Raw genomic sequence first — 25,237 nt, 5'->3', positions numbered from 1 at the left:
ATCTAATCAAACAAAATAGTGGAGGTGAAAATGTTTTTTAAATAACAAAACACCTCAATTCGATTGGGTTATTGACTTGTTCTAAACACTCAGTAAGAGCACAATACTGTTCTAAATCCTAAAAGTGGATACACAGCAATCTGGCCTTTCCTATCATGGACTTCACTATATTATTGAGAACACAAGACACTGAGGCACAGCAAATAAGTGACTTGTGTTCAACCAGAAACAAGGACAAAGAGTCTTATATAAATTAACAATGGTGAGGTCAACAATTATGAAGACATCAGAGTAGCTTGTTCTAATCATAAAAGATTTATTAAAGGGAATCATTTGGTAATGGAAATATGAGACTACAGAATAAGGCAATATTGAATTATTAACCCCCGAAAATAACATTTCCACACCCACATAATGTTGAGCTTGAGAGATTTGTTGCATTGAATCTAGATTAAAGGAACAATTCAACCCCTTCCCCAATCATCAAAACCTTTTACCTGGCTTAGGCACTATGGGCACTTTACTCAGCTAAGTCATGGAATATAGTCACATCATTCTCTTATGATTAATCATAAAGCCATACTGATTCCTTGGTGGATCATCAGAATCTTTTGGAATGATGGAAAAAGACATAAAAAAAGGCTTTGTAGCTAACTTCAGTGTTAGTTATCACTCCTTTATCTTGCTGAATGTTTTTTCGTGTATGACAAGTGAACCACTCTAAATTTTTGTGTAATAGGCAAAAGAAAAAGTTTTTTTTTTGTTGTTTTTTTTTTTTTTAAACTGATTGACAATGAGTACTAATGTAGGTCCTTTGGAAGGCAGGCTGTTCATCTAATTAACATAGTAACACCAATCAGTATGATATTTAGGAAACTATGTGCTCAGACTTCTGTCCAGTGACTTGTAAAGGTGAGTTAGCACACAAGAGGTGGGTCGTGGGAAAATTGGTTTTTCTCAGAAGCAATCTACGTAAAAAGCACAACACTGTCTTCAGTTAGCCCCTGCCCTTTGTAACAAAGAATGTTGACTCTCAGATGTCACAGTTAGTGGGAGCTGCTAAAGTCATTACATAAATATAGTCTCCAGCTACACATTATTTTGTATAGTTTAATAATTTTAAAATAGCATACGTTCCCTCCTTCTTCCTTACAGTAATAAGGTAAGGAAAATGGAAGCGGCAGCTGTGCTTAAGGGTGGATGGTCAGGGATCCTCAAAAGCCTTCATACAAATACTCTATAATCTGGCTTTCTTAATACAACTGTGCATTTGCAATGTAAATAAAGTCTCTAGTCAAAGCTCTTCCCCAAGTCACCCCAAATAGGCATGCAATCTAAATAAATAACATTGTCTTACCTATGAAAACACGATTTCAAGGCTGATTCCGTAGTTCTCCAGATCTAACAAGTAACTCCTCCACTGCCCCTCTAAATAGAAATTGTGGGGCTGCTATTGGAAAGAAGCAAATATCAGAATCATCATTATACCATTGGAGAATACGAGACTGACTTGTGCAAAATCAAATAGGTCTTCTTTGTTTTATCTATTTGACTGTGCTAAATGTGTCAGTGCTTAGAACAGGATGCTGTAGTGTTTTTGTTTTGTTTTGTTTTGTTTTGTTTTTGAGATGGAGTCTCACTCTGTCGCTCAGGCTGGAGTACAGTGGCGTGATCTTGGCCCACTACAACCTCTGCCTCTCAGGTTCAAGCAATTCTCCTGCCTCAGCCTCCTCAGTAGCTGGGATTACAAGCAAGCACTGCTGTCCTGCCAGTTTTTGTATTTTTTAGTAGAGGTGAGGTTTCACCATGTTGGTCAGGCTGATTTCGAACTCCTGACCTCAGATCTGCCCACCTTGGCCCCCCAAAGTGCTGGGATTACAGGTGTGAGCCACCACGCCCAGCTGATACTGTAGCTTTAATTTAAGGAATACCATTACAAACAGGGTATATAGGGCATTACTTAGCTACTTGTGGGATAAAGCGATGGATGGGATTTTTGAGCCAAATTACTGAAGGCTGTGATCTTTTAAGATTCAAACTGGGGAGGTCAGACATCTAGAATGGTGAAGTAAAGACACCAAAAAATCACTCCTCTATAAAAGCAAATAGAACATGGCAAAATTGTCAAAGTCAACTGTTGTTTGTAGCTTCTGAAATTAACCAAAGGCTTAAAACAATCTACAGAGAGTTTATTCAACAAAACTAGATAAATCTTGACTTAAAAAATTGACTTTGGTAGAGATTTATTTAATTACTTATTTATTAAATTATGTTAAAAACACATAAAATTTACTGCTTTAACTATGTACAATACAGAAGTGTTAACTATGTTCACATTGTTGTATAATAAATCTCTTGCAAAACTGAAAATCTATATCCATTAAACAACTACTTCCTTTCTTTCTTGACCCTGACAACTGCCATTCTATTTTCTGTCTTTATTAAACTAACTACTTCAGATATCTCATTTAAGTAAATCATATAGTTTTTGCCTTTTGTGACTGGTTTATTTCATTCTGCATAGTGTCCTCAAGGTTTATCCATGTTGTAGAATGTGGCAAGGTTTACTTCTTTTTAATATACCACTTTGGATATAGAAAACTTTTCCTTTATCCATTCATTAATTCATGGACATCTGGGTTGCTTTTACCTATTGGCTATTGTGAATAGTGCTGCAAATATCTCTTCAGGATCCTGCTTTAAATTCTTTTGCTTATATCCCTAGAAGTGAGATTGCTATATCATATGATAATTTGTTTTTAAACTTTTAAGAGTGTGCTATGCTGTTTTTTATTGTGGCTATACTGTTTCCACCAACATTTCACAAATGATCCATTTTTTCCATATTATTACCAACTTTTTAAAAATGTTTTTTTTTTTTAAGTTTTTCTTTTAATTTGTTTTTGTTTATTTGGTACTGCCATCCTTATGTATATGAGGTGATATTTTATACAGTTTTGATTTCGTTTTTTTAATCATTAGTTATGTTGAGCATCTTTTCTTATGTTCTTTGGGTATTTGCATAGCTTGTATAATTTTTATATTTGAAGAAATGTGCATTTATGTTCTTTGCCCATTTTAAAATTGCATTTTGTTTTTGTTGAGTTGTAGAAGTTTTCATGTATTCTGGATATTAACACCTTATGAGATACATGTTTGGAATCATTTTATCCATTCCATAGGTTGCCTTTTTATTCCATTGAGTGTTTCCTCTGATGCACAAACATTTTTAAATTTAATGTAGTCCCTTTTGTCTCAATTTGCTTTTATTTCTTGTGGTTTTGGTGTTATAGCCAAATAAATCATTGCCAAATCCAATGTCATTAAGTTTTTCCCTTGGAATGTTTATAAGAGTTTTATAATTTTAGGTCTTTGTTTAGGCTTTTAATTCATCGAGTTAATTTTTGTGTATAGTGCAAGATAAGGGTTCAACTTCATTCTTTTGCATGTAGATACTCAGTTTTTTCTTTCTTTTTTTATATTGAAAATATAAGCAAATTTTATTAAAGGCATTTTTGTGCCCAGTAAGTATTCATAAGTTGGTGGAGGATTATGAAGGTAGTAGTGGCCTAAAAAATAGAAAATAACAACAAAACCAATACCAGGGCCAGCTACCCATGACGGGAAAAACAATCAATAGTTGCCTCAAAGTGAGCACTGGCTTTTATAAAAGCAAGACACAAGGAGCCACCTTGCCCAGCCAGGTGCTTATCTAAAGGCCCAGTAGCCACTACACACTATGAGAAGATGGAAAAACACGGTCAACATCACAGCAAGAGGCTTAATCATATCAAGGCTAGAGAAGGCAAAAGAGTCCTAAGGAAGAAAGACAAAGCACTGGTGCATCCATGAGAAGATGAAGCACCCCGAATAGGTTGGTCTCTTTGTCATCTGGGTCCTAAACAGTGTCTTCTAAAAAAGTGTCATAGACATTTTTTTTTCAGCACCATTTATTAAAGAGACTGTCTTTTTCCCATTGTATGGTCTTGGTATCCTTTCAAAGGTCATTGAACCATATGCATGGGGGTTTATTTCTAGCTAGTTTGTTCCATTGGTCTGTATGTCTGCCTTTATGCCAGGACCATGCTACTTCAGTTACTACAGCTTCAAAATATATCATTTTATTCTCCAATTGTACACTTTGAAAGATTGTTTGGTCTATTTAGGGATCCTAGAGACTCATATGCATTTTAGTGTTTCTTTTATTTTTCTGCAAAAAAAACCACAGTGCAATTTTGATAGGCATTGCATTGGATCTGTAAATCACTTTGAGTTGAATAAGTAGCTGAACAATATTAATTATTCCACTTTATAAGTATAGATGTATTTCCATTTATTTGTGTCTTCTTTAATTTTTGCAGTGATATTTTGTAGTTTTCAGTGTATAGTCTTTTGTTTCCTTGGTTAAGGTTATTTTCTAAGTATTTTATTCTTTTGGATGCTATTGTAAATGGGGTTGTTTTCTTAATTTTCCTTTCAGATTGTTCATTGTTAATGCATAAAAAGCAGCTGAATTTTGTATGTTGATTTTGTAGCCTGCAACTTAGTTGAATTTAATTATTAATTCTAACAGTCTTTTTGTACAATCTTTCAGGTTTGCTATGTAAAATTATGTCATCTGAGAATACATAATTTGGTTTTCTCCTTTCCAATTTGGATGACTTTAATTTTGTCTTCTTGTCTAATTGCTGTGAGTAGGACTTCCAGTATTATTATAAATAGAAATGATAACAATGGGCATTATTACATTATTTCTGATCTTGAGAAAAAGGTTTCAGATTTTTACTGTTGAATATGATGTTAGCTGTAGGATTTTACTGTATGGCCTTTATTATGTTAAGGTGATTTCCTTCTACTCCTAGTTTGTTGGGTGTTTTATAACAAAAGATTATTGAATTTTGTCAAATGCTTTTTTCTGTATAAATTGGGATAATTGTGTGTTTTTTTTTCCTTCCATTTGGTTGATTTTCATATGTCAAACTATCTTTGCATTTCAGAAATAAATTCTACTTGGTCATAATATATAATCCCACTTGGTCATAATATATAATTATTTAATTTGTAATTTGGTTTGCTGGCGTTTTGTTGAGGATTTTTCATATCAATATTCATCAGAAATATTGGTGTGCAGTTTTCTTGTAGTGTTTTTTTGTGGCTTTAGTAACAGGGTAATGCTGGTTTTATAAAATGAGCTTATTAGCTTCATTCCTTACAAGGAAGTTCCTTCCTGTTTAATATTTTTTTGAATAGCTTCAGAAAGATTGTGTTTAATTCTTAAGTGTGTGAAAGAGTTTCTTAGTGAAATCATCTGGCTCGGCCTCTTTTGTCATTTATGGAACGTTTTTGATTGCTGATTCAGTCTCCTACTGATAATTGGTTGGTTCAGATTTCTTCATGATTCAGTCTTGGCATATTACATGTTTTTAATTTGTTGACGTTTAATTGTTCATAGGAATGTCTTATAATCCTCTTTATTTCTGTGACACCAGTTGTAGTATCTCCTTTTTTATTTCTGATTTTAGCTATTGGAATATTCTTTCTTCTTAATCTAGATAAAGATTTGTCAACTTCGTTCATCTTTTCAAGAAACCAATTCTTAGTTAACTTGATTTTTTATTGTTATTTTTTGAAATTCTTATTTTCAATTGTTTCTGCTTTAATCATTTTTGTTTCCTTCCTTTTGCTAACTTTGGGATTCTCTTCTAGTTTCTTGAGCTTTAAAGTTAGGTTGCTTATTTGATACGTTTCCTCTTTTCTTAATATAATTATTTGTTGCTATAAGCCTTTCTCTTACTACTATTTTTTTCTGCATCTCATAAGTTTTGAGATCTTTTATTTTTGTTTTTATTTGTTTCATTATATTTTCTAATTTTTCTTGTGATTTCTTCTTTGACCCCTTGGTTGTCCAAAAGTGTGTTAAGTTCTTCATATTTATAAATGTTCTATATTTCCTTCTGCTATGACTTTTAATTCTGTTCCATTGTGGTGAGAAAGAATACTTGGTAGGATTTCAATCTTCTTAGGTGCATTAAGGCTTCTAGTATGGCCTAATATGTGGTATTTCTAGAACAGTTTCACAAGTCCGTGAGAAGAATGTATTCTGCTGCTGTTAGATGGAATGTTTGGTATATGTCTGTACAGTCCAACTGGCCGATAGTGTTGTTCATGTTCTATGTGTCCCAACTAATCTTCTATCTTATTGTTCTATCCACTATTGAAAGTGGCTGTTGAAGTCTCCCATTATTACTGTGTTACTGTCCATTTCTCTTTTCAGTTCCATTAAGGTTTGTTTCATATGTTTGAGAATTCTGATTTAGGAGCATATATGTTTGTAATTGTTATATCTTCCTAACAAATTGACCTTTTATCATGATATACCTTATTATATATATATATATCATTCATCTTCTCTTTTTGGAGTTTTTGACTTAAAGTCTACTATGTCTGATATAATTATATCCACTTCTGCCACCTTTTGATTAAGATTTGCATAGGACACCATTTTCTATCCTTTTACTTTCAGCCTAGGTGTGTCCTTAGATTTAAGTTGTCTTGCATACAACATATAGATGACCCTTGTTTTTAAATCATTTAGCTAATGTATGCCTTTTCACTGAGGAATTTCTTCCATTTATATTTAAAGTAATTACTTATAGGAAAGAATTTACTATGGTCATTTGTTAATTGTATTCTGTGCTTATTGTATGTATTTTGGCCACATTTTCCTCTTCTGCTATTTTCTTTCATATTTTCTTAATTTTTTTTATTTTTTTGTAGTGACATGTGTTGACTTCTCATTTCCTTCTCTGTATCTTTTACAGGTATTTTCTGTGTGGTTATTATGAGGATTACATAAAACATCTTAAACATATAACAATCTATTTTAAACTAGTGTTGACTTAACTTGATTGCATATAAACACTCTATTTGTTTACATCTCTGCCCCCAAACATGTTACGTTATAGATTTCATGAATTATATCATTTTATACTGTGTATCCACTAAAATAGATTTGTAGTTTTAATACCTTTGTATTTTAAATACTATACCAGAATTAGAACTAATTTGTGCATCAACATTACGAAATTACAGCATTCTATGTTTGTCTATATGACCCATGTACCATAGCACTTTATATTTTCATATGCTTTTATGTTGCTATCTAGTATCCTTTTCTTTCAACTTGAAGAGCTTTCATTAGCATTTTTGAAGTGCAGATCCAGTAATGATGAACTCCCAAGACATTTGTTTATCTGGGAACATCTAAATTTCTCCATTGTTTTTTTTTTTTTTTTTTTTTTTTTAAAAGGCCGGAGAGCGCCCGCGGGTCTCGAACCATGCAGAGTGATTGTTTTCAACCAAAGAAAGCATTGTCGAAGTAACCGCTGAGCTAAAGCCGGCCCTTCTCCATCGTTTTTGAAGGAGTTTTGTCTGATGTAATAGTTTTTGTTGGCTTTTTTTTTCTTTAAGCATTTTGAATATATCATCTCACTCTCTTCTGGACTGTTTCTGCTAAGAAATCTGCTGATGATCTTCTGGGATTATCGTGAAATATAACAAGTTGCTTCTCTGTTGCTGCTTTCAAGATTCTTTGTGACTTTTGACAGCTTGATTACAATGTGTCTCAATACAAGCTTCTTTGGGTTAAATTAGCATTCGTTGAGCTCCTTAAATTTGAAGGTTCATTTTCTTCACCAAATTTCGGAAGTATTTGACCATTATTTCTTTATTGGGCTCTTTGTCCTTTTAGCTCTTGCTTGTTCTTCTGAAATTTTCATAATGCGTATGTTGATGTGCTTAATTGTATCCCACAAATCCCTTATCTTTTTTCACTTTGGTTCATTTTTTTTCTATTTGCTCCTCTGCCTCAATTATTTCAAATGATTTGTCTTCCAGTTCACTGATTCCTTTTTCTGCTTGATAAAATCTACTGTTGAAGCCCTCAATTAAATTTTTCAACTCACCTATATTCTTAAGCTCTAGAATTTCTTTTTAAAAATAGTTTGTCTTTGTTGATATTCTCATTTTGTTTATGCATCACTTTTCTGATTTTTTTTTTTTTTTAGTTTTCTGTGTTCTCTTTTAGCTCACTGAATATCTTTCTTACAGTTATTTAAGATTTTTCTTTTAAGAAGCTTATAGATCTTTATTTCCTTGGGGTTAGTTTCTGTAGTTTTATTTTGTTCCTTTAATTGAGCCATGTCTCTCTGTTTCTGAGTATAGTTTATAATAATTTGTTAAAATTTGGACATTTGAAAAAAGTCACCTCTCCCAGTCTTTACTATCTTTTTATACAGTAAGACTATCACCAATCAGTGTAGCTACATATTCTTGGAGTATCTTAAACCTTTTCTGAGGATGTGTCTTTTCTGGGCTTGAGCATGTACTTTTCCAGCTTACATGTTTTCTTTCTATTTATTTTTAAGAAATGTGAAATATCTTGCTCTCTCTGTTGTCTTTGTATAGTAATGTAGTCTCTCTGAGCCTGCAACAAGTTGCTGCACTGGCCATTATTCTGAGTAGCCACTAAACTTTCAAACTATGCTAGTTGCTGTCAGTACTTTCAGTCAGGCAAGACAGAAACTATTCCTTTGTCCATCCCCTGAAAACCAACATTTTTCGTACACAGTCTGTTATTCTCTTTCCTTCCCAAGGTAGAAGCAATGAGTTGGGAGATTTTTCCTAATAGTTCTATGTTCTACTTGCTAGGGACAGGGCTAGAACAAGTAAATGCAATGAATTTTTTATGTGTTTTATTTTTTTTTTTTTTGGTATGCTTCTTTTTATTATTATTATTATACTTTAAGTTCTGGGATACAGGTGCAGAACATGCAGGTTTGTTACATAAGTACACACGTGCCATGGTGGTTTGCTGCACCTATTAACCCATCATCTACATTAGGTATTTCTCCCAATGCTATCACTCCCCTGTCCCCTACACCCTGACAGGCCCCAGTGTGTGATGTTCACCTCCGTATGCCAGTATGTGCTCATTGTTCAACTCCCACTATTAAGTGAGAACATGCAGTGTTTGGTTTTCTTTTCCTGTGGTTTGCTAGTGCTGGCTTCCAGCTTCATCCATGTCCCTGCAAGGACATAAACTCATTCTCTTTTATGGTTGCGTAGGATTCCATGGTAAATATGTGTCACATTATCCATTTTATCACTGATGAGCTTTTGAGTTGGTTTCAAGTCTTTGCTATTTTGAATAGTGCTGCAATAAACATACTTATACATGTGTCTTTATAGCAGAATGATTTATATTCATTTGGGTATATACCCAGTAATGGGATTGCTGAGTCATATGGTATTTCTGGTTCTAGATCCTTGAGGAACCACCATAGTGTCTACCACAGTGGTTGAACTAATTTACACTCCCACCAACAGTTAAAAGTGTTCCTATTTCTCCACATCCTCTCCAGCATTTGTTGTTCCTTGACTTTTTAATGATCACCATTCTAACTGGCATGAGATGGTATCTCATTGTGGTTTTGATTTACATTTTTCTATTCACCAGTGATCATGAGTTCTCTTTTTTTCATGTTTGTTGACCACATAAATGTCCTCTTTTGGTAAGTGTTTGTTCATATCCTTAGCCTACTTTTTGATGGAGTTGTTTGTGTTTTTTTTCTTGTAAATTTGTTTAAGGTCCTTGTAGATTCTGGATATTAGCCCTTTGTCAGATGGATAGATTGCAAAAAAGTTTTCCCATTCCGTAGGGGGCCTGTCCACTCTGATGAGTTTCTTTTGCTATGCAGAAGCTCTTTAGTTTAATTTGGTCCCATTTGTCAATTTTGGCTTTTGTTGCCATTGCCTTTGGTGTTTTAGTCATGAAGTCTTTGCCTATGCCTATGTCCCAAATGCTATTGTGTAGGTTTCTTCTAAGATTTTTATGGTTTTAGGTCTTACACTTAAGCCTTTAATCCATCTTGAGTTAATTTTTGTGTAAGGTATAAGGAAGGGGTGCAGTTTCAGTTTTCTGCATATGGCTAGCCAATTTTCCCAACACCATTTATTAAATAGGGAATCCTTTCTCCATTGCCTTTTTCTGTCAGGCTTGTCAAAGATCACATGGTTGCAGGTGTATGGCATTATTTCTGAGGCCTCTGTTCTGTTCGATTGGTCTATATATCTGTTTGGTTACCAGTACCATGCTGTTTTGTTTACTGTAGCTTTGTAGTATAGTTGAAGTCAAGTAGTGTGATGCCTCCAGCTTTGTTCTTTTGTTTAGGATTGTCTTAGCTATATGGGCTATTTTTTGGTTCCATATGAAATTTAAAGTAGTTTTTTTCTAATTTTGTGAAGAAAGTTAATGGTAGCTTGATGGGGATAGCATTGAATCTATAAATTACTTTGGGCAGTATGGCCTTTTCATGTTATTGATTCTTCCTATCCATGAGTATAAATTTTTTTCCATTTGTTTGTGTCCTCTGTTATTTCCTTGAAGAGTGATTTGTAGTTCTCCTTGAAGAGGTCCTTCACATCCCTTGTAAGTTGTATTCCTAGGTACTATATTCTCTTTGTAGCAATTGTGAATAGGAGTTAACTTAGGATTTGGCTCTCTGTTTGTCTATTATTGGTGAATAGAAATCCTTGTGATTTTTGCACATTGATTTTGTATCCTGAGACTTTGTTGAAGTTGCTTATCAGCTTAAGGAGGTTTTAGGCTGAGACAGTGGGGTTTTCTAAATATACATCCATGTAATCTACAAACAGAGACAATTTGACTTCCTCTCTTCCCATTTGAATACCTTTATTTCTTTCTCCTGCCTAATTTCCCTGGACAGAACTTTTAATACTATGTTGAAAAGGAGTGGTAAGGGAGGGCATCCTTGTCTTGTGCCAGTTTTCAAAAGGAGTGTTTCCAGCTTTTGTCCATTCAGTATGAGATTGGCTGTGGGTTTGTCATAAATAGCTCTTATTATTTATTTTTATCTACTCTTGGAATAATTGTTTTCTATTTTTTTCCATTTATTTCTATATTTTCTATTTCTATTTTTTTTTCTATTGCTTGGAATAGTTTCAGAAGGAATGGTACCAGCTCCTCCTTGTACCTCTGGTAGAATTCAGCTGTTAATCCATTTGGAGCTGGGCTTCTTTTTTTTGGTTGGTAGGCTATTAATTACTGCCTCAATTTCAGAACTTGTTATTGGTCTATTCCAGGATGTCATTTCTTCCTGGTTTAGTCTTGGGAGGGTGTATGTGTCCATTTTTTCTAGATTTTCTAGTTTATTTGTGTAGAAGTGTTTACAGTATTCTCTGATGGTAGTTTGTATTTCTGTGGGATCAGTGGTGATATCACCTTTATCATTTCTTATTCTATCTATTTGATTCTTCACTCTTTTCTTCTTTCTTAGTCTAGTTAGCAATCTATATTTTAAAATCTTTTCAAAACCAACTCCTGGATTCATTGATTTTTTTTGAAGAGCTTTTCATGTTTCTATCTCCTTCACTTCTGCTCTGATCTTAGTTATTTCTTAACTTCTGCTAGGTTTTGAATTTGTTTGCTCTTGCTTCTCTAGTTCTTTTAATTGTGTTGTCATGGTGTTAATTTTAGATCTTTCCCACTTTCTCCTGTAGTCATTTAGTGCTGTAAATTTCCCTCTAAACACTGCTTTAAATGTGTTCCAGAGATTCTGGTATGTTGTGTCTTTGTTCTCATTGGTTTAAAAGCACTTCTTTATTTCTGACTTAATTTTGTTATTTACCCAGTAGTCATATAGGAGCAGGTTGTTTAGTTTCCATGTAGTTGTGTGGTTTTGAGTCAGTTTCTTAATCCTGAGTTCTAATTTGATTGCACTGTGTGTTTCTTATAATTATCATTTTTTTTTTTTGCATTTGCTGAAAAGTGTTTTTCTTCCAATTTTTTGGTCAATTTTAGAGTAAGTGCTATGTGGTGGGAAGAATGTATATCCTGTTGATTTGGGGTGGAGAGTTCTGTATATGTCTATTAGGTCTGCCTGGTCCAGAGCTGAGTTCAAGTCCTGAATATCCTTGCTAATTTTCTGTCTCATTGATTTGTCTAATATTGACAGTGGGGTATTAAATTCTCCCACTATTATTATGTGGGAGTTTAAGTCTCTTTGTAGGTCTCTAAGAACTTGCTTTATGAATCTGAGTGCTCCTGTATTGGGTGCATATATATTTAGGATAGGTAGCTCTTCTTTTTGCATTGATCCTTTGACTATTACATAATACCCTTCTTTTTCTTTCATGGTCTTTGTTGGTTTAAAGTCTGTTTTATCAGAGACTAGGATTGCAACCCCTACTTTTTTTTTTTTTCTTTCCATTTGCATGGTAAATCTTTCTCCATCCCTTTATTTTGAGCCTATATGTGTCTTTGCACATGAGGTGGGTCTCCTGAAGACAGCACACTGATGGGTCTTGACTCTTTATCCAATTTGCCAGTCTGTGTCTTCTAATTGGGGCATTTAGTCCATTTACATTCAAGGTTAATATTTTTATGTATGAATTTGATTCTGTCATTATGATGCTAGCTGATTATTTTGCCCATTAGTTGATGTAGTTTTTTCATAGTGTCAATGGTCTTTACATTTTGGTATTTTTTTGCAGTGGCCGGTACTGTTTTTTCCTCTCCATATTTAGTGCTTTCTTCAGGAGCTCTTGTAAGGCAGGCCTGGTGGTGACAAAATCCCTGAGCATTTGCTTGTCTGTAAGGAATATTATTTCTCTTTCACTTATGAAGTTTAGTTTGGCTGGATATGAAATTCTGGGTTGAAAATTCTTTACATGAAGAATGTTGAATATTGGCCCCCACTCTCTTCTGGTGTGTAAGGTTTCTGCAGATAGATCATCTGTTACTCTGAGAGCTTCCCTTTGTGGGTAACCCGACCTTTCTCTCTGGCTCCCCTAACATTTTTTCCTTCATTTCAACCTTGGTGAATCTGACAATTATGTGTCTTGAGGTTCCACTTCTTGAGGAATATCTTTGTGGTATTCTCTGTATTTCCTGAATTTGAATGTTGGCCTGTCTTGCTAGGATGGGGAAGTTCTCCTGGATAATATCTGGAACAGTGTTTTCCAACTTGGTTTCATTCTCCCCATCACTTTCAGGTACACCAATCAAACATAGGTTTGGCCTTTTCACATAGTTCCATATTTCTTGGAGGCTTTGTTCGTTCCTTTTCATTCTTTTTTTTTTTTTTTCTAATCTTGTCTTCACACTTTATTTCATTAAGTTGATCTTCAATCTCTGATATCCTTTCCTCCACTTGATTGATTTGGCTATTGATACTTGTGTATGCTTCATGAAGTTCTCATGCTGTATTTTTCAGCTCCATCAGGTCATTTATCATCTTCTGTAAAATGGTTATTCTAGTTAGCAGTCCTGTAACTTTTTATCAAGGTTCTTAGCTTCCTTGCATTGGGTTAGAACATGCTCTTTTAGCTCAGTGGAGTTTGATATTACCCACCTTCTGAAGCCTACTTCTGTGAATTCATCAAACTCATTCAAACATAACCAGTTTTGTTCCCTTGCTGGTGAGGAGTTGTGATCCTTTAGTTGAAAAGAGGAATTCTGGTTCTCTGAATTTTCAGCCTTTCTGTGCTGTTTTTTGTTTGTTTTTGTTGTTTGTTTTTTTTTAATCTTCATTGATTTATCTACCTTTGCTATTGGTGACCTTCAGATGGGGTTTTTGAGTGGTTGTCCTTTTTGTTGATGTTGATGCTATTCTTTTCTGTTTGCTAGTGTTCCTCCTAACAGTCAGCTCCTCTGCTGAGGGTCTGTGGGAGTTCACTGGAGGTCCACTCCAGACCCTGTTGGCCTGGGTGTCACTAGTGGAGGCTGCGGAACACCAAAGATTGCTGCCTGCTCCTTCCTCTGCAAGCTTCATCCCAGAGGGGCACCCACCAATGCCAGCTGAAGCTCTTCTGTATGAGGTGTCTGTCAACCCCTGCTGGGAAGTTTATTGCTGTCAGGAGGCACAAGGGTCAGGGACCTACTTGAGGAGGCAGTCTGTCCCATTACAGAGCTTGAGCTCTTGGCTAGGAGATCCACTGCTCTCTGCAGAGCTTACAGGCAGGAGTGTTTAAGTCTGCTGAAGCTGAACCCATAGTCAACCTTTCCTGTAGGTGCTCTGTCCCAAGGGGATGGGAGTTTTATCTATAAGCCCCTGACTGATGCTGCTGCCTTTCTTTCAGAGATGCTCTACCCAGAAAGGAGGAATCTAGAGAGGCAGTCTGGCTACAGTGGCTTTGCAGTGCAATGGTGGGCTCTGCCCAGTTTGAACTTACCAATTGCTTTGTTTACACTATGAGGAGAAAACCACTTACTCAAGTCTCAGGAATGGTGGATGCCCCTCTCCCCACCAACCTGAGCATCCCAGATCAACTTCAGACTGCTGTGCTAGCAGTGAGAATTTTAAGCCAGTGGATCTTAACTTGTTGTGCTCTGTGGGGGTGGGATCTACTGAGCAAGACTACTTGGCTCCCCGGCTTCAGCCTCCCTTCCAAGGGAATGAGTGATTCTGTCTTGCTGACATTCAAAGTGCCACTGGGGTATGAAAAGGAACTCCTGCAGCTATCTTGCTGTCTGCCCAAATGGCCATCCAGTTTTGTGCTTGAAACCCAGGGCCCTGGTGGTACAGGCACCTGAGAAAATCTGATGTGTGGGTTGTGAAGACCATGGGAAAAGTGTCGCACTGTCCCCCACAGCATAGTTTCTCACAGCTTCCCTTGGCTAGGGGAGGGATTTCCCCAACCCCTTGTGCTTCCCTGGTGAGCACCACCCTACCCTGCTTCTGCTCACCTTCCATGGGATGCAGCCACTGTCTAACCAGTCCCAATGAGATGAACTGGGTACCTATGTTGGAAATGAAGAATTCACCCACCTTCTGCGTTGGTCTCACTGGGAGCTGCAGACCAGAGCTGTTCCTATTCAGCCATCTTGTCTGGGAATCCTTTTTACCTGTTTTAATGCAGTTGTATTTGATGCTAGCCTGGACTGCTGCAACCACTTAACTGGTTTCCTGTTTTCTCACAAAGGCAATTTGGTCTACTGATAATACACTTATTGTTGTTAAGTCACTGTTTTTAGGGGAAAAGAGGGCCTAAGGCTTCCTGTTCTTCTAGCTTGTTGACATTGATTCTCCTGAGTTTTGTGGTTTTAATCTTCCCTATTCCAGTACCTCTCTCCTCAGTATCATGGTAATCTTAAAAACAAACAGTCTTGCTATCACTATAGTCATGAAAAACAGCAACCTAACAGCCATGGGAAAAGACAGAATGAATCTGGAGCATCCAAAGTCCTCATGCCCAGAGAATTTTCCTTATTGGACATGAAGGGCAGTTCCCTGGAAACCACCACTTGCAGGATTTGTATTTATTTGCATTGCTTCAGGGCTTACTCAAACAGCCTTTCCATAGGAAGATTTTTTTTTCAATAAAATCAGTGTTAATTGTTTAACATGTAAGCTGCAGAAGGTGGCAATAGTCGTTGGGACAAACAGGAAGCAGATCAAAAGACATAAAAGAAAAGGCTGAGGAATGAGATGCCCATAGGAGGCTGTGAAAAACTAGAACATATTTCTGAGAACTTAGAAGGACACATGTGTGTGTAGGCTTGTGCATATTTCTAGGAAAGCCCCTATTCTCTCATGTCTGGTTGATGTTGAGGCTTTATATAAATAGGAAGTGAAGCCTAAGGAAAGTGTAAACTATTTGTTGGAACATTGAAAGTTCCTCAACACAAACACAGAGCTCCTCAGTAAAGATTGGGAGACATACTGGTTTAAATCATTTAAGAATCTTTCTGTTCAATCATAGCAGACCATTAAGTGATGAAAGAGACGTCAGTGGCCACGTATAATAAAGATTACAGACTTTAAATAATGAGTTCAATAATGTCATTTAGCAAACAAACATCAGCAACAGCACCAGAAGAAACAATATTTGCAGCAACAACAAACTGTCTCAATAAAAAATCCTGGATGAGTTGGTTGAATTTCCAGAGCTGATATGTTATTACTGAGATAGCCAAATATAAAGGGGTCCCCGGAGACCCGCCAAACAACCTGTGCACTGGGAGGAGTGCAAACTGGGGTGCAGCCTCTGGAAGTTTGCACCACTTGCAGGGAGGAGAAGCCTAGCCCCTGCTGTTTCTCAATGGTAACCTGGGATTCAATCTGTGAGATGGGGACCTGGTAACAGGAACTTCTCTCACTTTGGTGATTTTTTTTCCTTTTTGCCCAATAAATTCCTTTTTTCTACCCTTCTATATATCTGTGAGCCTGGTTATGTGACAAGGACCCTGTCTTTAGATGAACCAAGGACAAAGTTCTACAAAATTACTATTTGTAATATCCAGTTTTCAAAAAAAATGTCTGCTACGTAACAAGAAGAGGAAAGCATGGCCCATAAACAGAAAAAAAACAAAACAAAACAAAACAAAAACAGTCAATGGAAGATTCCCCTGAGGAAGCTTAGACATTCGACTAAGTAGAAAAATAATTTAAATTAACTATTTAAATATGTTCAAAGAACTAAAGAAAACCATTGCTAAATAACTAAAGGAAAGTATAAGATAGTATCTTATCAAATAGAGAATATCATTTAAATAGTAGAAATTATTTTAAAAACAAAAATTTTGAATTAAATGCTAATAGGATAAGTGAAAGAAAAATACAGCCATTATAAGTGCTCAACAGCGATTAGAAATAGAAAATTTCCAAAATTTGATTAAAGAAAAAAAAACAATCTACACATCCAAGGAGCTCAATAAACTCTAAGTAAGATAACTGAAAGAGATCTATACTAAGACACATTATAATCAAGCTTTCAAAAGACAAAGACAAAGAGGGACTCTTGAAAGCAGCAAGAGAGAAGTGGCTTATCACATACAAAGGATTCACAATGATGGAGAATTTCTCATGAAGAATTGTGAAAGCCAGGAGGCGGCAGGATGATATATTTAGAGTGCTAAAAGAAAAAAGACTGCTGACCAGCAAAAGTATCCAGCAAATTTTATATCTAGTAAAACTATAATTTTAAAAACTATAAAAAATTTAATATATTCCCTGATAAACAAAAACTAAAGAAATTACTCACTAGCAGACCTGACCTATAGGAAATACTAAGGAAAATCCTTTAGGCTAAAATGAAATGATATAAGATAACAGCTCAAATTCACATGAAAAAACAGAACACTGGTCAAAGTAACTATGGTACATATAAAAATAGTATAAATGTATTTTTGTATATAATTTTTCTCCAACCTAATTTAAAAGATTATTGTATAAAGCAATAATAATAAAGTTCAGTTGATGAGCTTATAATAAATACAGATTGAATTTGTATAATAATAGCACATAAAAGGAGGGAAATTAAAGCTATATAGTCACAAAGATTTTACATTCGAAATTATATTTTATATATTTAATTATATACATTTGTTATTTGAAATTAAGTTGATATTAATCTGAACTAGGTTGTTATAAATTAAGATTTTAGTGATAATCCTCAGGGTAACCACTAGGAAAACTCAAAAATATAGTAAAACAAGTGACATAAGAGTTAAATTTGTACACTAGAAAATACATTTTTAACATAAAAGAAGCTAATAATAGAGAAATAGAGGAATAAAAAAAGACAAAACACAGAAAACTGATAAGGGCCAATTCTACCTTATTAGTAAATATATTAAATGTAAATGGAGTAAAGAGTGCAATCAGAAATCAAAGATTAGCAGAAGAAATAAAAACATATTATCTAACTATATACTGTCTACAAGATATACACTTTAGATTTTTACATCCAAAGAGGTTGAATGTAAAAAGGTGGAAAAAAGACATACCACACAAAGATGTGGAGTGGCTATAGCAGTATCAGATAAAATTTATGACAAAAAGTTACTTGAGATAACAAAGAACATTTTATAACAATAAAAGTGTCAATTAACTTGGAAAAAATATCAATTACAAACATCTATGCACCCAAGAAGATAGCCTCAAAATGCATGAAGGAAAATCTGACAGAATAGGAGAAAAAAATAGATCATTCTACAATAATTGCTGGAGACTTTTTTGTTTTAATGTCACATTCAGTAATAGCAAAAATAACTTGACAGAAAATCAAATGAAATGGTGGTCAATATCATTAGTCATAAGAGAAATGCAAGTCAAAAATCACACTGAGATACTAACGTATACCTACCAGGATGGCTAAAATTAAAAAAAAAAAGACAGATAACCACTAGTGTTAGTGAGGATATGGAGTAATTGAAACCCTCATACATTATTGGCAGAATTATAAAATGGTGCAATCACACTGTAAAATACTTTGACAGTCCCTTGAAATGTTAAATTTAGTTCTGGTTATCAAAAATCCAGAAAATTGAAAACACATGTGCACATAAAAAACCTTTGCATCAATGTTCACAGCAGCATTATTCATAACAGCAAAACAATGAAAACAGCTCAAATGTTCATCAACTGATAAAAGAATAAATGAAATATGGTGTATCTATGTAATGGAATATTACTCAGCCAAAAATTGGATGAATTATAATATATGATACAACAAGGATACAAAGAAAAGCATTATGCTATGTGAAATAAGTTAGGCATAGAAGTCTGTATATAATTCCATGTATATCAAATGTCCAGAATAACAAAAATAGATAATAGATTCATGGTTGTAATAGGATTAGGGGAAGAGGAATGGGGAGTGATTGTAACAGGTGTGGAGACTCTGTCTAAATCCGTTAGTGGTGATGGTTGTACTGCTCTGAATATACTAAATGTGCTTAATTTTACACTCTAAAGGTGTGAATTTTATGGTATGTGGATTACACCTCAAAAAAGCTGTTACTTTGAAAAGCTTTGCATGGTACTGAGAGTTTCACTGTTGGTTTGTATACAAGAAAACTTTGGTTGATGAAACAAGCAAATTATTCTAGTGACTGAGTAAATAGTGGTATTTATTTTCACTAGGGAAATGGTTATAATTATAATGATTACAATTTGAATAGATTGCTTACATAAGTATTACAATAGTTTCTCTCTTTTGCCCCTAGATGTGTTTCACTGATGACTCTTATTGCTTAAGTGGGTAGATTTACATAAATTACACAATGTAAACCCTTTCAACCGCATTTGGAACAGGGCTTGTCAAGGGCAGAAACGAAGGCATAGGCTTATCTTGGTGGATCACAGAAATGAGCTAGCTACACCTCTTGTTTGATAGCTATTTCTTACACACCCATTCCTCAATAGGCATTCTTGAAGAGTTGAGAGATAATTCTATGAGTCAGGCCCAATAAGGAGAACCAGGCCAAGTTCATATTGCCCAGAGAAAGTATCTTAAATTTTCTCTCTTTTTTCTGGCACCTTCATATGATTCCTATCTTGGGAGTATAAAACTGTGTGTGCCAACTTTTAACAACTTTTATGTTCTTGAGAACTGAAAAAAAGGTCTTGGCAAGAAAATCTGCAAGTATAATGATGGACCCTGAAAGAAGCTGGGGTGGGGTTCAGCGAGGGAAAGGAAAATCAAGAACTAAATGTAAGACTCTTTGCCACAAAACTATAAGTGGAACACATACTTCTCTAGCTTTTTGCCTTGATGATACTCTCTACTTCACAGGAAGAGTCAGCATGCACTTCAGCAGCATGAAAATACAAGACGGTTTGAAAGCTGGGCAGTATTTTGATGTGGTTTTGTTACAAACGTGTGTCTATTATGCACGTTTCTAAACTTTTTCTTAAACATATTCTGAATCTACTGTTCAGGTGAAAAGTTGAATTCATAATGAAGCCTTTGTAGATTTTTTGTTACTAATTTGTTTTCAAGATGTTACTAATATGTCATTTTTCCATAGTTTAATACAGACCATATATCAATAACAATATGAATATATAAATAATATATAATAAATACAAGATAATACTTAAGTATATTATATGTAATAAATATATAAATATGTAAATTATATATACATTACATATGTAAATTATATATACACACATATATGTATAGACACAAATATGTTATTTGCAATCTCAATAACAATATTATTGTAGTCCTTTTTAAATCCTACTAATATTATTGTAGTCAGTAGGATGAAAAAAGAGTTTGTGTTTTTGATATGGAAATAAGCTAAAGACACAGAAAAAGTATCTTTGAAAATATGAAATTGGCATTCAAGTTCAGAGGGCTGAGTAGAGTCCAATTACTTTGGAGGTTAAATGTACTGATTTGCTACTCTGATCAAATTTCTCCTTTCTCATTGGTTTTCCTATGAGATTATCAGCAACTTCTAGGGAGCCCACATAAGGAACTAGAACCTAGGGAAATAATTATAGCCGGATTTGAAAAAAATTAAGCCCTAGACTTTGACTTTTAGAGTTACTATTACTGGGGATCCTCAAGGTCTTGAAGACTAACATCAGCAAGCTAACAGTAGCAAGTTAAAAGGCAATCAAAACAGAAGCACAAGTAAATGAGTGTTGGTTAGGAAAGTGTCAGAGGAAGAAGGACTGAAGCTCAATTAGAGGTTTTAGAGGTTATGTAGGTTAAGGTCAGGGATCCAGGAAAAAAAGGCTCAGGATAGAACCCTGAGTCAACTAACAGAAATCCAGAAGGAGCCCTATGCAGTGCTTGTGGCGAATAGGATTAAGGCTGAAAAACTGAGGTGATGAAGCAAAGTATAATCAGGAGTTAGCTTTGTGGCTAGATTAGAATCTAGGAGTGGCTGTTACGGGTTAGCAAAATTGGGAATTAGATGCTGAGAAAGTAGATAGAATTCATAAAATGGAAAGGACACTGTTTATACCTACTGAGATTTATCTGGGCATCATGGAGAGCTATGAGATTGTGTGTGAAAATGTCATCATCAGCACTATCATCATCATCATAACCTCAACCATTTATTAATATCTCATTTATATTCCAGAAGCCAAAAACTTACAAAAAATGTTTAATCCTCTAACAGCCCTGTACTTTAAATTTTATCTTAATTTAATATTTAAAATATCCAGATATCATTGATGCTCTGAGAAGTTAAATAATTTGTTCAAAGGCATGTAGGCAGTAAATAATAAAGCCAAAATCCAAACCTAACTATATTATCTGTATTCTTAATAATGGAACACTCTGCTTCAATAGCATCTCTTCTCCATTAATATTCAAGAGGATAAAATACAGTGGAAGCTGCATGAAACTTAAGATTAGCTTAGTTTACTACTTGTCTCAAGTAGTCATTGTAGTTTAAAGATGAAGGGGTAGGAAGATATGAGAAAGGGATTGATGAGCTTTAGTGAAAACACAAGCAGAGTTTGTCCTGCTCATTAGACATTATACCCATTTAAAAATGCTACCTGTATACCTATATCTTGATTTTGTGTATGTGGGAATAAGGAAGCATAACCTATGTCACATGTCTATCTTGAAAGCTCAAAGGCAGTCAGAGTTGGAAGGGTTCTCTCAGATTCCACAGTTTACCTCTCTTACTCTATTAGATGACTTCCAAACTCAAGCTGAACAGAAACCTCCTCTACTAAACTCTTCCCAACTCCAAGGCCCTTGGGGCAGAAGTAATTTCTCTTCCTTTGATGCTTTACATTTTGTATTGGCTGCAAGATAATTTTGTTACGCTTTGTTGTTCATATTCCTGCCCCATTGTTACTGAGATTGCAAACAATTTAAAGGCAGAAATTCTGTCCTAATCTTTTTTTTTCTCAGTACCTATTACCTAACACAGAGAGATAAATACTTATCAAAATGTACTGAATTGAATTTTATGACCAATCTAAGTGCCAAGATGTTAAGCAATTTGCTTAAGTCACTTGTAGATTTATAGCTAAGACCAGGAAAGATTTCTCCTACTGGTAGTTTATGTTGGGTATGTATTTGTCTCTGTCTCTTTGTATCAAGTATGTGAGGTGGGAAGGCTGCAAGTGTTACTTTCTAGTCATGCTCCTTTGAGCATAGTGCTATTCACTTTCAGGTTATTGCTCAGTACTATTTATTTTTTTAAATTTATTATTATTATTATTTGCTCTGTTGGCATCTATAAGACAAGGATAGAGTTTTTAAAATTTACTTAGCACAGTACCAAGGGCAAGGCTACTTTATTGCCTCTTGTCTTTGATAAAAAGATGGGAACCCTAATTTAGTAAGGGCTAAATTTATTTCTATGCAATCTCATGGGGAACTAGTGAAAATTTGGAATTAGAATCTAGGTTTTTTTGAGCTCTCACAGCATTAAACCATCCCTGAATAGCCTCAGAAAGAGCTCTGAACAAATACGTTATAACTATAAATGCTTAGAAAAAAAAAAACAGTGTCCACAAACAAACCCAAAAGACCTTATATGTTTGTGTATGATTCTGTATGCATATGTATTATGAGCTTGAAGAAAGGTGCAGAGGTCACTCTGTATTAGCTTTTTTGAGGGAAAGTGATGGTAATCAAAGGAAATTCCATTTGGAGGTTGTTAACTTTTAAAATCCATATTTGTGTGGTTTCACAGAAAAATTAATACATGTTTTCTTTCAATTCTGACTTGCTGGATTTGACATCTGGACATGTTGTTTTCCTTTAGGCCCACCTAGTAAGCTCCTTTATTATATGAAGCAGAGATAACTCAGGATAGTGCAACAAAAGGACACTTGCTGAGACTAATGATGTGGGAGCCACATGACTTCGTGAGGACCCAGAGATGGGACCAGCAGGACAGCCTGGCTTCACAGAAACTTAAACCTAAGGGTGACACTATGGGTTCAAGAACACTTTCAGGATTTCAGAAAACCATGCTGGATTCATTCTTGCTTTTGGTACTAATAGCTACACTCCCTGTGGTGTTTTCCATTCCTGCCTCACCACCAACTGACAAATTATTGCCCGTTTCTCAGTTAAATTTCCTAACAGGGAAAGAGTATGGGCTTAGCTTATGTAATATCTTGAGGTGGGAGGCTGTCATACCTTCTAAAACATTATTTTCCTTTCTAGCCTAAGTATGGGCTACAAAGTTGTCTTTCTGTCAGGTGTACCCCTTGGAACGACCTGTTGTATGGGAGGTGGACTCCTGTGTTGTAAGTCATGTGGGTGTGGGAAGAGAGAGGAAGGCTGACTAGCTCCTGCTTTTGGTAAACCCCTCCAGTGTTCACATTTCTTGTGTGCTTTAGCACCTGGAGAAGGGAATAACCTATACATGTGTCTCACTTGTTATTTCTGGGCCCATAGTTATTTATTGGCTGTTTTTTTTTTTCTTAACTCTCATTATGTTCTGGTGAGATTGTCTCTATATAAGTTTGCTACCATCATTTGCTACCATCACTAGACTGCAAGCTTTCTAAGAAACAGGAATGTGATTGCTTAATGTAGTACCTCAGGCATATAGTATTGGGCCTAGCTCACGGATATCTTCAGCAATTATTTGTTGAATAAGTGGATGGCCTATAGGACAACTGTGATAATTTCTATTTGTTGAAACGGTGTTGTTCAATTTCCAAGAGCCTGAGTTCCTTCTTGTATTAACCTGTAACTGATATTTGTCCTTTGTTAGTGATTCTTCAAAGCAATGTCAGGTCTATCAGGTCTTCAGGGTATTGACACAATTATGAATATCGTGGAAAATGGTTATGGAAAGATGGCAGTGGCCAGAAAGGCAGGGCTGGGCAGGCCTGCATAAGGTGGGAGGCTGAGTAAACTTGCTGGGGTTGGTTGTGTAACATGAAAGGCAATACACCCATTTGGAAATATAATGCAAAAAGGAGGCTATGAAGATCATATCTGTTTCTATCTCTGTTTTAGAAAGCTCAGAAACAGCTGTCAAACTCTGCTTGGGACACATTCACATCCTGCCCGTGATATGAATCTAAACAGGGTGATACTGACACAATCACGGAATTGTTCCAAGCTGCACAATAAGCTTGTCATAGCCTTGGGCTCTCACGCATGTTCTGACGGCTACATGGAGGCACCAGAGCAGTGTGAGAGGCCATTTTCTCTCTACAGAATGTTCAGGACATTTCTAAATGCCACCTATCAAAGTTTAGTTTCTTCCCACGGCACCTTGCCTGGGAAAGTGTTATTCGGGGTGCGCTCGGGTGGGAAGCATGACGTCAATATAAAGTTACAGACTGCCTAAAGGTCAAAGACTCCCCTTTGCCCCAAGCTCTGGTTATGCTAGACCAGTCAATCTGCCTGTTCTCTAGCCTCTTAGGAAACATGTCAATGGCATGAAAGAACACAGAGCCTACATCTGTTTTAGACAGGGTCACATAAAGGCGGCTCACAGTAGCTTAAGTCAGTGACATTTCAGGAAGCATTTTTAATTCTATAAATCCTTCTCAGGGTCTTTTTATCCTACATGGCATATATTACGGATGGGAGAGTAAAGGGAATGGAATGGAGGTAACAAGAGTTGATTATTTTTAAAGATTGTACACAGATACTGCCAAGTGGTCGTGAATGGAGACAATGATATGGATATTTTAAAGGAGAAATTCTTGACCTCTTTTGCCTCAGCATTCTAGACAAATCAGGCAAAAGAATTATACACAATTGTCAATGGTTATTTATTTCTCAATAGCTTTGTGATTAAGAGCATAGGCTTTGCTGTTGTAAAAACTGGGTTTGAATCCAAACTTTAACACTTACTATGGAGTCTTGGCTGAGTAAGTCCCTTAAGGGCCTGAATTTCCTCATATGTAATAGGGATAATCAAGTCTCTCTTGCATGTTTCTTGTAGAATTAAATACATTGAAGTAAAGCACCGAGGACAGTAGATGGTATGGTTATTGCTCAATAAGAAGAAGTTTGTGATATAATTTCATTTGAAAAGTACTGTCTTATCTCGGGCTTGCCGGCCTTTTTCTTACCATTACCCAGGTTTTTATAGTGCTTTTGATTGGCAGGAACTTTCAGAGAAACACTGAGCCAGGGCTTGCTCCCCAGTGAATATTAGACAACACCACTGGCAAACAATCTAGGGAAACAGCAAAGCCTTATTTTGAATCCCATAATGGCTGGTGCCAATGCCTCCTTGTAAAATGTGGATTTACCTACTCTCTTTGCCTCAATTTGGTTTGAATGATTTAATAGATATACCCACAGATGTCTGTACACTTATACTTGCATGTTACCACATGCCCTGGGTACCCACTATAAAGACCGTTCTTGCCGTTTGAATTTCTCATAAGCTGCTTTAAGTGTTTATTGATACTGATGTCATTACTCATCAGCTTTGTGAAGTTCTGGCTACTGATTTTTAGTTTCC

This window comes from Sapajus apella, unplaced genomic scaffold (assembly GCF_009761245.1).
Source record: "Sapajus apella isolate SASKATOON/1434 unplaced genomic scaffold, GSC_monkey_1.0 scaffold18, whole genome shotgun sequence".
Lineage (NCBI taxonomy): Eukaryota > Metazoa > Chordata > Mammalia > Primates > Cebidae > Sapajus > Sapajus apella.
The sequence above is the reverse complement of the archived record's forward strand: the minus strand, read 5'-3'. Positions refer to the sequence as shown.